Source organism: Silene latifolia, chromosome 9 (assembly GCF_048544455.1).
Source record: "Silene latifolia isolate original U9 population chromosome 9, ASM4854445v1, whole genome shotgun sequence".
In the NCBI taxonomy this organism is placed as follows: domain Eukaryota; kingdom Viridiplantae; phylum Streptophyta; class Magnoliopsida; order Caryophyllales; family Caryophyllaceae; genus Silene; species Silene latifolia.
This window is the reverse complement of record NC_133534.1, coordinates 121952444-121964584: the sequence shown is the minus strand read 5'-3', so window position 1 is coordinate 121964584 and position 12141 is coordinate 121952444. Positions and strand designations below refer to the sequence as shown.

The 12141-nt window shown below is 38.8% G+C and overlaps 1 non-coding gene across 1 annotated transcript; it reads right to left on the bottom strand.

The window, feature by feature from the left end:
• Positions 1-11813: 11813 nt before the first annotated feature.
• Positions 11814-11920, bottom strand: LOC141603477 (small nucleolar RNA R71). The gene has a single exon (XR_012525351.1). It is a non-coding gene; the product is annotated as a small nucleolar RNA R71 (small nucleolar RNA).
• Between the last annotated feature and the right edge of the window lie 221 nt (positions 11921-12141).

The window sequence follows — 12141 nt, the reverse complement described above, 5'->3', positions numbered from 1 at the left end:
ATCGAAGTTTACTCACACTCGTAAACATCATACTACTACAAGCACTGCCATTACCTGTAATAAAATCAACCACAACACAAATCCATCCTTTACTCTACACCAACACTCATTTTCAATTATACTATAACATGTTCAACCATCAAACTCTCTTTATCGCATCCTACTCCTTTTAAGATAAATGTTACGTCCTTGAAACTCACTAATACTAGATCCTTAACTATATCTTCTCATTATCCTCAACTATATCTTCTCATTATCCTCATCACCACCGCATGTCAACGATATCCGCCTATAGCCTCAACACCTAGTCACCTACTACATCCATTCCTATACCCAAGGCTCTCTTACTCTAGCTGTTCTCATACCTCATTTCATTCGGCACACCACATAACCTCTACCACAAATGACATATTGCTTTATACATACACTTATCTCCACAATCATAACTCACGATTCACAACTGTTACATACACTCACACTAGATCCTCAAGTTCTCCTGTTTATTGCCGTAAAACTCATCCAATACTCAACATAATACTAGTTCCCAACACCATACACTCACTGTCCCAATAAAGATCACGAACCACTTGCCGCTTCTAGCTCAGCATACACCCATTCCACAAAACTCTTGCCACCACTATGTCCCAATAACAGAATATCACTATACCATGACAACAACGGAAACATACTCAACTTTCTTCCATATCCTACTCTACCCACACTCCCAAGCCGAGACTCGTAAGAAACATTAATAAACAAAACGACACACTATATGCCCAGACCGACACTGACAGCAAACAAACAACAATCTAAGTAACTGATATATACTTTCGAAAGTTTGTCTCATCAGTAAATAAACAACAATCTATATAACCGTGCCCGGAATGCCTCTCGAGGCACAACAACCATATCGATAGTCATCGCAACTTTTACAATCCCCTAAAAACTGACTCAGTACAACTTCCTTGATAAAATAAAACTTTCTTAATACCGCCTTATTAAATCACCAAAACATAACATATTACACAGAATAATTAGATAACAACTTTATGAACATCATACCATACTACTACTCATGAGATCAGAACCTCACACAATCACTTACACACATCATAGACCCATAATTAAATCTAACTATTCCAGCCTGATTACGTAAGTTACCACCTCTTATATCCATATCTTATACTCCCTCACAACCATACATACCAATCAGTCTCCACAAAATCAATCTCTTTAGAACAGCTAACTTCCCTATGTAACATCATTCTTAACCACTAGTGACAACACTACGACGCCACAATCTTTCATGTAACTACTCTACTACCATCACCTCTAAATATAACAATTCATTTCCTTTCCTGGTTATCACCCCAAATAACGAACATTAAATCCATCAACAAATTTTACCTCAACAACTATCCAAACTTTAACCTTGATTATATAATCATCCACCTCACCACCATAGCCTCGTACCGTACAAACACTCTACCAACTTCCCACTCCTTTAAATCCTCAAACTCAGGTCTGCCAAGTCGCCCTGCAATTTATATATATACTCCTCTAACTCATGCCCTCATGGTAGCATCACACAATTCCATGTTGCCTGACTTTTTTTTTTTTGCAAAAAAGTTATCATTTCATTTCTTAAGAAGAAAATAAATTACAATTTGCAAAACTATCCAATAAAGAACAACAAAACTAAAGGAAATAGGCCATTAATCAGACTGAACACTAGCTATAAAAAGCTCAGAATGGCGCATATGCATACGAACAGCTATCTGGAACTTAAGCTTGTTTAGCAGAGCAAAAGGGGAGAGCTTCTCCGGAGCAAAAATCCTGCGATTCCGTTCAGTCCATATTGAATGTACCACAGCAGCAATGGATATTTGATACCAATGCTTCCTCCAATTTGGCAGAGAAACCTGAAGAGTGAGTTCTTGCTGCAAAGATAAAGCAGGCCTGATAATTTTCATCCACTGAAGAACAGAAAACCATAGATGATTAGAGAAAGGACAATAGAAGAAGAGATGAGCATGGTTCTCCTCATGGCACTCACACAGACAACATCTATTTGCAAGGGAGAACCCTCTTCTTTGAAGATTATCCACAGTAGTAAGCTGCCCTTGAACAGCCATAGAAGCAATAATTTTATGACTAGGTAGGATCCCTGAGTAGGTTAGACTGGTAGCCCAATCCCGAACAGGAGTAATCTGTCTAAAGAACAAGTAGAGAAGGTGAGCAGGAATATGGGAACCAAAGACACCAAGCATTAAGCTGGAGCCGAGCTTGTTGGGCAGACCCTGAGAGAGTGATAAAGAGGTCCCTGATTTTGAGAATATCCCTGAAACAAGAAGGGAACTGATCTTTACTGATTACTGTCCAAATAGAATCCTATTTCAGGACATAGGTCTTGATCCAAAGAGCCCACAAGCCAGTATCAGGAAGAGAAAGCTTCCAAACCCACTTCATGAGCAAGGCTTGATTCCAGGAGAGGAGATCCTTAATATTGAAGCCACCATAGGTCCAAGGAGCACAAATAGCAGACCAACTTTTGAACACAAGTCTTCTAGTACCCGCAGGAATATTCCAAAAGAAATCCTTACTGATTTAATTTATGTGATGAATGACCTCCTTTGGAAGAAGGAGACTAGAACACCAGTAATTATCCAACCCAAAAAGCACTGAATTCAGGAGCTGAACCCTTCCAGCATAGGAAAGAGCATGAGAAGACCAGTGGTGAATGCATTTCTGAATTTTAGTAATTAAAGAGTCATACATAGAAAGTTTAAGCTTTGAGGTTGCAAGAGGAAGCCCAAGATATCTGAAAGGGAATTCTCCTAGGGAAAATCCAGTAGCTTCCAAAATCTCATGCATAATAGAAGGAGAAACTCCACCAAAGTAGATATTAGTTTTATCAATATTAGCATGTAAACCAGAGAAAAGAGCAAACTCAGATAGAGCAGTTTTAGCAGCATTAACAGAGGGCACATCTCCCCTTACAAAAAGCATTAAATCATCAGCAAAGATCAAATGAGTGATATTGAGTATACTACATTTAGGATGGTAGGAGACCTGAGGTTGAGTGCAAATCCTTCTGAGAGACCTTGAGAGAATTTACATGCTTAGGACAAAAAGGTAAGGAGAAAGAAGGTCTCCCTGCCTTATACCATTTTTACCAGGGAAAAACCCAGAGATATTGCCATTTATCTTAAATGAATACCAGGTATTTGATATGCAACCCATAATCCACTTAGAAAATAAAGGAGGAAACCCTAAAACCTGAAGCATTTGAGAGAGAAAATCCCATTGGAGAGAGTCAAATGCTTTTCTAATATCCACTTTGATTAAGCATCTGGGAGAAATATTCCTCCTATTGTAGCCTTGAACAAGAGCCTGAGAAAGCATGATGTTTTCAAAAATACTTCTCCCTTTCACAAAAGCAGCCTGCTCATTGCCAACAATAGAGGGTAAGACATGTTGGAGTCTATTGGCCAGGATTTTGCTAATAGTTTTGTAGAAAACAGTGCAACAAGAAATTGGCATGTAGTCCAAAACTGATTCAGGGACCTGCTTCTTTGGAATTAGAGAAAGAAGAGTAGCATTTTCTTGCTTGGCCATATGACCAATTCTGAGAAAACTAAGGACAGCAGCACAAAAATCCTTAGCAATAATAGACCAGGCAGATTTAAAAAAGCCTGAAGAAAAACCATCAACCTCTGGGCTGCTGTTAGAATCAATACTGAAAACTGCTTCCTTAATTTCCAGCTGAGTAACATCCCTGAGAAGGTTTATGTGGTCAGTGGGCAAAACACACCCATCTTGTCTTAACAAATCAGCATCCAGGACTGAGACAGGTTGATTAGAACCAAGAAGATCAGAGTAATAGTCTTGAAAAGCATGAGTAACTCCTTCCTGACCAGAATAGATAACACCATTTTTATCCTTAACGGACCCAACAAATTGTTGATGTCTTCTTTCAGCAATTTTAGCAAAGAAAAACTTGGAATTAGTATCAGTTTATTGTAAGTGAGTAATCTTTGCTCTTTGTTAAAGGATAGAAAGCTCAATTGATTTGAGACGAGTAAACTCTTTGATAGCAAGTTTCTCCTCAAGAATGAGAGTAGAGGAGAAAGGATCAGTGAGCAAATTTGCCTGAACATCCTTGAGTTTTTGCCTAGCAGTTTTAACTTTATCAGAAATACCACTGAAATGAGACTGGTGCAATTTCTTAAGAGCAGCTTTAACATTCTTAAGCTTCTCAAAAAAACAAAATATGGGACTGCCTGCTTTAGAAGTCTTCCAAGCATTCTTGACAGTGTCCTCATAGTCAGGATGTTCAATCCAGCTGTTAAGAAAACTAAACCTTTTAGGGATTTTCCTTTCAGTGAACACAGTAACCACCACTGGGGAATGGTCAGAGAGCCCAGATTCATGAAAATGAGCACTAGAAGAAGAAAAAGAAGTGGCCCAGCTAGAATTAATAAGGACCCTATCCAATTTTGACCAAACTCTTGTCTGCTGATTCTGCTTGTTAGTCCAGGTTAAATCAGTGCCAGAACTAGATATATCATCAAGAGAGCAGGAAGCCAAACAGGAGTTGAAAGCCAACATATCTGGCAAAATAGGAGGATTAGAGCTCAATTTCTCCTCAGGACTTCTAATAACATTGAAATCACCCAAGACAATCCAAGGCTTAGGTGTGCAAATTTGATTGAGACTATTCCAAAGATGAAGCCTCTCAGAAGCATCATTGCTACCATAGACAACACTCAGCTGGAAGTCAGAACTTGAAAGATGGTGATGAACATGGCAGCTAATCCACTGAGCCTCACTCAAAATATTACTAAGAGAGACAGTAGTAGGATTATAGAGTAACCAAATCCTGCCATTATATTGAGCATTGTAATTACAAATGACCTTCCACTTTGCAAAAACCTTACTTATAATTTTCCTTGCTTTATTTTCTTTAACCCTTTGTTTCCAAGATAGCAAGAACATCAAGCTGATTGTGCACCAAGAAGTCCTTAACATCACACTCCTTTATAGGACAATTGAATCCTCTAACATTCCAGGAAGCAACCTTCATTGAGAAATATCAGGAGGATCAGACCCACTAGGGATAACCACTAAAATCTGAGCTGAACATGCTTGATGCATCTCATCTTTAGCTACAGGAGAGGAAGGCTCAATAGAAGAGGATTTATGGCCTAGCTCAAGGCATTCTGAGCCTACATTCCTCCTCATTAAAACCACCCCCCCTGCAGTTAGAGATGAAGTACCACCTAGTTCAGTAACAAGAGGACCCTTCTTCATAAAAGTAACAGAATTATTAGTACTCTGACCATCTTTTAAAGCTGCTGAAGTTGGAGAGCATTCTGAGTGCATTACAGGAACATCATGAGAAGAAGAACTATCAGGTAGGAGAGATCTTTGACCTAGCATTAAGCATCCTGAGTCTACATTCTCTACCACACTGCTAGTCTTCTGCCCAGAGGAACCTGAGGTACCACCTTGCTCTATAGTGCTAGAAGAAATGAGCTGGAGCTCCTCCTTATCAGTAACAGGAACAGTCTCAGTGAGAACATGGAAAGAATTAGTAGTTAGCAAACCCTCAGATGGGACAGCAGTACTGGAGCATACTGAGTGCATTACAGGAACATCTTGGGAAATAGAGCTAGCAGGAGGAAGAGATCTCTGACCTAGCAAAATGCATTCTGAGTCTACTTTCTCCTCCACACTACTAGTCTTCTTCCCTGATGATCTTGAGGTACCACCTAGCTCCACTGCAGGGACCACAACTGCAGGCTTTTTGGGTTTGGACTACAACTTTTTGCAAGTAGAAGAGGTATGACCAAGCTTGCCACACTCCCTACAATAATAGGGCAACCATTCATAGACCACTTTTTGAGTGATTTAACCAATGTTGGGAACATTGAGAACTACATGAGTAGCAAGATCCTTAGAAACATCAACTTCCACCATTATCCTAGCAAAGGAAAGCTTGGATTTCTCAGTAATAGCAGGATCAGCAAAGAGGAGTTTGCCTATCTTACTAGCCATTTTACTAAGAACTTTCTCAGACCAAAGGTAGGGATCCAAACCAGGGAAAAGTATCCAAACAGGAACTCTAGCCACCCTCTCCATTTCAAGAGAAAAAGAAGGGGACCAGTGTTTAAGAATAAGAGAATTTGAGCCCACTTTCCATGGCCCTTTCCTAAGAACATTAGACATTTCCTCTTCTGAGTTAAAACGAAAAGAGAACCACCCACTTCTGAAATACTGAACAATAGGAGAATCAATATTGCCCCAATGAGAAGAAACATAATCCTGGATAGTTTTAAGAGAGGGTTTAGATCCAAGAACATGACCCATTAAGGTATTTTCCCAAATTTTAAGTTCAGCAGCAAAGTCAGATTCCTCAAGATCAATTTCAGTAGACTGAACACTTTGTTCACAATAAAAGAGGTTCATACCTAACTTCTGAGGCTTATTAACCACAGAACTCTATTTTCCCCCAATTTTAGATGAAGTAGGGACCGAATTATGTATAGCATCTGCAGTAGTATCTTTAACAGTGTCTTTAACAGTATTATCAACAGTCAAAACAGTAGTAGTATCAAGCAAAGTATCCGCATGAACATGAGTAACAGTATTATCTACAGTATTATCCACCGAAGAATCCGAAACAGAGATGGAATTAATCGAACAGTTAATAGTTTGAATTGGGGACTTAGCCGAGAGAGAAAAACCTTTGGAGGTAGAAGTAGGACCAGTAGACCGAATTAAAGAAAAAGGTTGAGAAATACCAGCTGCTTTAATGGCGGAAGCAATCAATACATTCACCGTATTCGGAGGATTTGGCGCCAGAGATAACTCTCCCAAATCACCACCATTATCTTCAATTAGAGGTTCAGTTGAAAGCACCGCCATGGATGGAGCTATGGAGGCCTTAGAATGAGAAATGTGACCCATAGTTCGCGCCGTTAGAGAAGGCGAGAAGAGAAACTAGATGGAAGCCATGAAAAAGAAGTGAAAAAAGTTTGTTAGAAAACGGTTTTAGGAAAAGGTTGTTAGAGAGAAAAAATTTTTAGAGATTTTTATGTTGCCTGACTTTCATGTCCCCTAATTCTTGTTAACGTTCAATCAACTTACCATTATCTTTCTCTTTCCATTACTTCCAAAAATCAAATTCTATTAGCCTGTGTCATTATTTCTCATTCATTTCTTATCAACAATCCTTCTCATCACACTTTTCACTCATACTCTCCACTGATAGATCCACCACTCAATGATTTCTCCTTAATTCATTACATCTTCTTCAAATAATCCTAGATAACCAAGCTTCACTTTATCCCGTGACCTCCCAAATGATTATACACTAGGCTCACCTTCTAGTAATATAAATCTCCATAGCAACTACTATCTACAAATCCTTATTGCGGCATCCCTTGATCTAAGCTCTCTAGACACCATTTTCATCTCCTTATCCAACATCGTCATAATCATCTCTCTCCAGAAATCACTATATATCCCAAATTACCATAATTTTCACATCCCTCATTTTAACTTTTGTTTCTAACATTCCTCAAATTTACATTACTGCTCTATCTTCACTTGACCATATACAATCATCACTACACCACTTAAGTCAACAACGAATTCACTCACCATAGCTCACAGAATGTGCTCCTCATCTCAACAACTCGTCAACTTCACTTATTCTTTCCACTATCCATCACAATCCCGTATAGTCATGTCCTCCCTACCCAACACATATCCTTCATAAGCCGGCATTCTCCACATCATAGTAGCTGGTAACTTAGGTATCAAGACCATCACATACATAAAGAATGCTTTAAGACCCAAAACATACGTGTGCACATACCCCACGACTCAAAACAAATGTAAGAACATAGCCACCGACTCAAAATGACCGCCCACTGAGGTACTCGGTCGAGTACATGGCATACTAGGTCGAGTACAAGACACACGATCGAGTACAGGACACTCGGTCGAGTAACAATATTACTCGGCCGAGTTTTCGACTCCAGAAGCTGACCCAATTGTCACAGAAGGATTACTCGATCAAGTATTGGGAATACTCGGCCGAGTAGCCTTTACTTGGTCAAGTATTACCTTACTAGGTCGAGTACCAACTCAGTTCTCAGCAACGTTCAGTTTTCGTTAAACAGTCATATCTCACTCGTTACTTGGTCATTTTGGGCGTGTGACCAATAGTTAGAATCGTAAAAGGACGAGCTATCACCTCCAATTGGAATCACGACAACATCATTTCTAGAACTAGACTTATGATAGTTTTAAGACAACCCTTTCATAAACGGTTTTCATACAAATCAATTTTTCTTAACAAAACAACTTAAAACATGAATAAAGCAACAATAACAACTCAATACTTCTAAAAAAAACAGTATATATGTGAACTTTTATCACACCCGCATTAAAATTAAACACAACATTCATGTATGTAGACGCATAACCGTAATCACATGTTACTACCAACAAACCAAACATTAACATCATCATGATCATATAGACACATCCCACCTCACATTATATATACTCCAATTTCACATTTCGTTAACATACTTAAACATGCTTTTCAATATATATATGACACTCCACTACCCGTTTCAAAAGCCAAGTAGTAACCACATAACATGCTTCAGGATCTGACACACACAACTACGCAATTCCCTTATCATATACCACCATGGTCGAATCCTTTCACTTCATCCAACAACTATATACAAGTTTCGCAGCTACAAGTACTACACACATGACTTGAAACACATAACGATTCCCAAGACTCCCCCATGTGACCGGCTTGAGATCGTAAGGGCCTTAATGCGACTTCGAGACGTCTCCCAAGTCTTTGCGGTAGCTCCAAACAACTCTCTCCGGGTTCAATTTATTTAGACTCCCTATGTTCATTAGGTTCATTTGTTTTAGTTTCCAGAATCGTCGCTCTGATACCACTTCGTAACACCCCCTCATACCAAGGTAGCTTCCCAAGGACTACCCTAGCATGAGAGACTGTTACCATCTCAGTTGTCCGAGGTTAGCATATCATAATTACCATTCCAAAACAACATTTATTAAAGTATAAATAGTTAATGATTATATGTTCCATAAACCAAAACCGAAATAAAGATTACTAATGTTCAACAACAAAAACTAAAAGATAAATCTCATGACAGCGGAAGCTAGACTCGAGTGATGACTCCCTATCTTGTCCCCATAGCTAATACTCATCATCACCTGTCACAATCTGCTCACCATCCCCGAATGGATCACCACAGATTTTACAAAACAACAACGGGGTCAGTTACTGAATAATTGATGTGACTCATATTTGAGCACATTTAGTCCCTGAATTAACCTCGTTCCTATGCTTTATAGTGCATAATTGAGTCATTTACTATCTTTAGTTTCCCATTTTGTGTATTCTTTGAGGTTGTGTCCCCCTTGGTAAGAAAGGAGTGCTAACCTTGCATTTACATTGCGAAATAGAGCTAAATTGATCGCATCTAATGACCAAGCATCAAAGAGAAGACGATACTATAAGGCATATGTAGATCATAAAGTAAAACATGCAATGACGAAAGGATCCTTGCATCCTCAACAAGATCCCCGCGGATTGTTGAGGAACGAAGAGAAAAGAAGCTGTCTGACCCAGGATCCGAGCGGATTGCCACCAATTCAGGCGTCTTTCTTCACCACCATCTGAGCGTCCTCCAGTCAAGACGCTCGTCTTGAAGCCAAAGGATCCGAGCGTCTCCTTTATGATTAGCTCGGATCACATGACAGAACCCACCGTGCTAAGACTCAAGCCGCTCGGGACGAGCATATCCATACGGGACTAGCAAAACGGAAATGCTCATTTCCTTGGAGAGGAGCATTTCCTCAACTTTTCTTAAGGGTCTTAATAGTCATTTAAGCCCTTAGTAACCCTAATTTTTGTACTTAATCTTTAGTATAAATACCCCTTTGTACTACCTAGATTATCATCAAGTTGAAATCAATTAGTAAGCAATCTTAATGTTATCTTAATACTCTCTTAATCTTGTAATCAACTTTTAATCTAGTCTTAATACAAATCTCAATACTTAATCTTTTCTTAAATTCTCTATTGTTCTTCATTTATTTTGGGTAATTAGAAGATTATTTGGGTTTATTTGGAGGATTGACAACCTTCCATCAATCATCAAGTACTTATATTATTCTTTGCATTATTATTTGGAATCATCTTCATAGGTATAATTCTCTCTTAATCTTGTTTAATTATTGTTAATCATTTTCATTTATTCATCATGTTTTGCCTTGCTAGTATGATTGACAACCTTGTTAGCATGATAAACTTGATAATGAGTGAGTAGTTTCCTTAACTAGGGTTAATGGGGAATTAGGGGAAACCAACATGGGGATTGATTCATGCTTAATCTAATATGTTTTCATAATTAATTTGCTTGCTTGTTGTGATTTCAACTTATGCACATGTTATGTTTGATGAAATGCGAGCCTATGAATCCTTGCATTTTTTACCCATCCTTATCTTTTCAATGAGACTTGTAAGCTTATACACCAACTCGAGTCTCATTAGACCATGCATATAGTTGGATAGGAAGGACTAAGTCGACTTGTAGGTGTTGTACAATCTAATCGATTCGGCTCCGGGACCCAAACCTTCTTAGGGATTGTAAGCTTATACACCAACTCGATCCCATCATAACAATAAGTGCTTGCATCTAGTAGAGAACATGTTTCTATGATCAACTCCCATGAACCCCCTTTGAACCCATGACACCCTAGTGCTTTTAATCAATTGTTTACATCTCATTTTAATCACCTTGCTTGCTTTTATTACTTTGCTTTTATATTGTTAATTAGTTTAGTTGATCTCCTATCTCAACCCAAGTTGTGACACCCTAAGACACAACCATTTGCAATTGAAAATCCTACATCAATACCCGTCCCTTGGGATCCGACCTTTACTTGTCTCTTTACTAAGAGTAGTTTGTAAAGTTATAAATATTGTTTTGGTTAGGTAGCTTTTGACGACGAGTTTTAACCTACACCAAAAATGGCGTCGTTGCCGGGGACGGTGTTAACTTGATTTGATTTTCATTAATTGTTTTTAGTTGTCTTTCTTTACCTTGGGGAAGTCAATCTCTTCAAGGTTGTTCTAATTGTTTTCAAGTTGTTTGATATTTTGCATGTCTAGGAGATCACAAAGTAACTTGTTACCCATTGATCTTGAAATAGAAAGAACTTTGACCAACAATAGAAGACTTGCTAGAGGTACTTTGAGAGGTATTGGAGAAATTGTGAACATTCAACCAAATAACATTGAGTTTACCAACCCTTTTGCAAGAGAATGAGAGGATAACCCAATACAAAACCCACCACAAAATCAACCCACAATGCCTAAATTCTCATCACATTCCGTACCAACCGAGGAGAACCTACCAAATGGTACTCCTACACCACAACATTTAACCGGTAATTTCATTGCCAAATCCGCATTCATACAATTAGTTGAGAGAAGTCAATTTGGAGGGATGCCTAGTGAAGACCCTCACTCACATATGGAGACTTTTTGTGACTATTGTAATGCGATTCCTCAAACCGGAGTTACTCAAGACCAAATCCGATGGGTCTTATTTCCTTTTTCTTTGATTGGTACCGCAAAACAATGGTTGAAAAGCCTAGACAAGGCTACTCTTGGTATTGATTCTTGGAAGAAATTGGCACTTGCTTTCTACAAGAAATTCTATCCTCCGGAAAAGACTAACATGTTGAGAGCCCAAATCACCGGGTTCAAACAAAGGGATGAGGAATCTTTGTATGAAGCATGGGAGAGATTCAAGGACACTTGTCGTTCTTGTCCACACCATGGACTTAGCGAGTGGTTCCTTGTACAACAATTTTGGAATGGTCTATATGAAGACTCTCGAAACATTCTCAATATGGGATCCAATGGTAAGTTTACCGAAGTTGATGACAATCAAACATGGAACACAATTGAAGAAATGGCGGTCCATAACTCGCAATATAGTAGACCTCGGAAGGCTACTAGAGGAGGAAAGCATGAGGTGGATTCCATTACTCAATTGGGTGCTT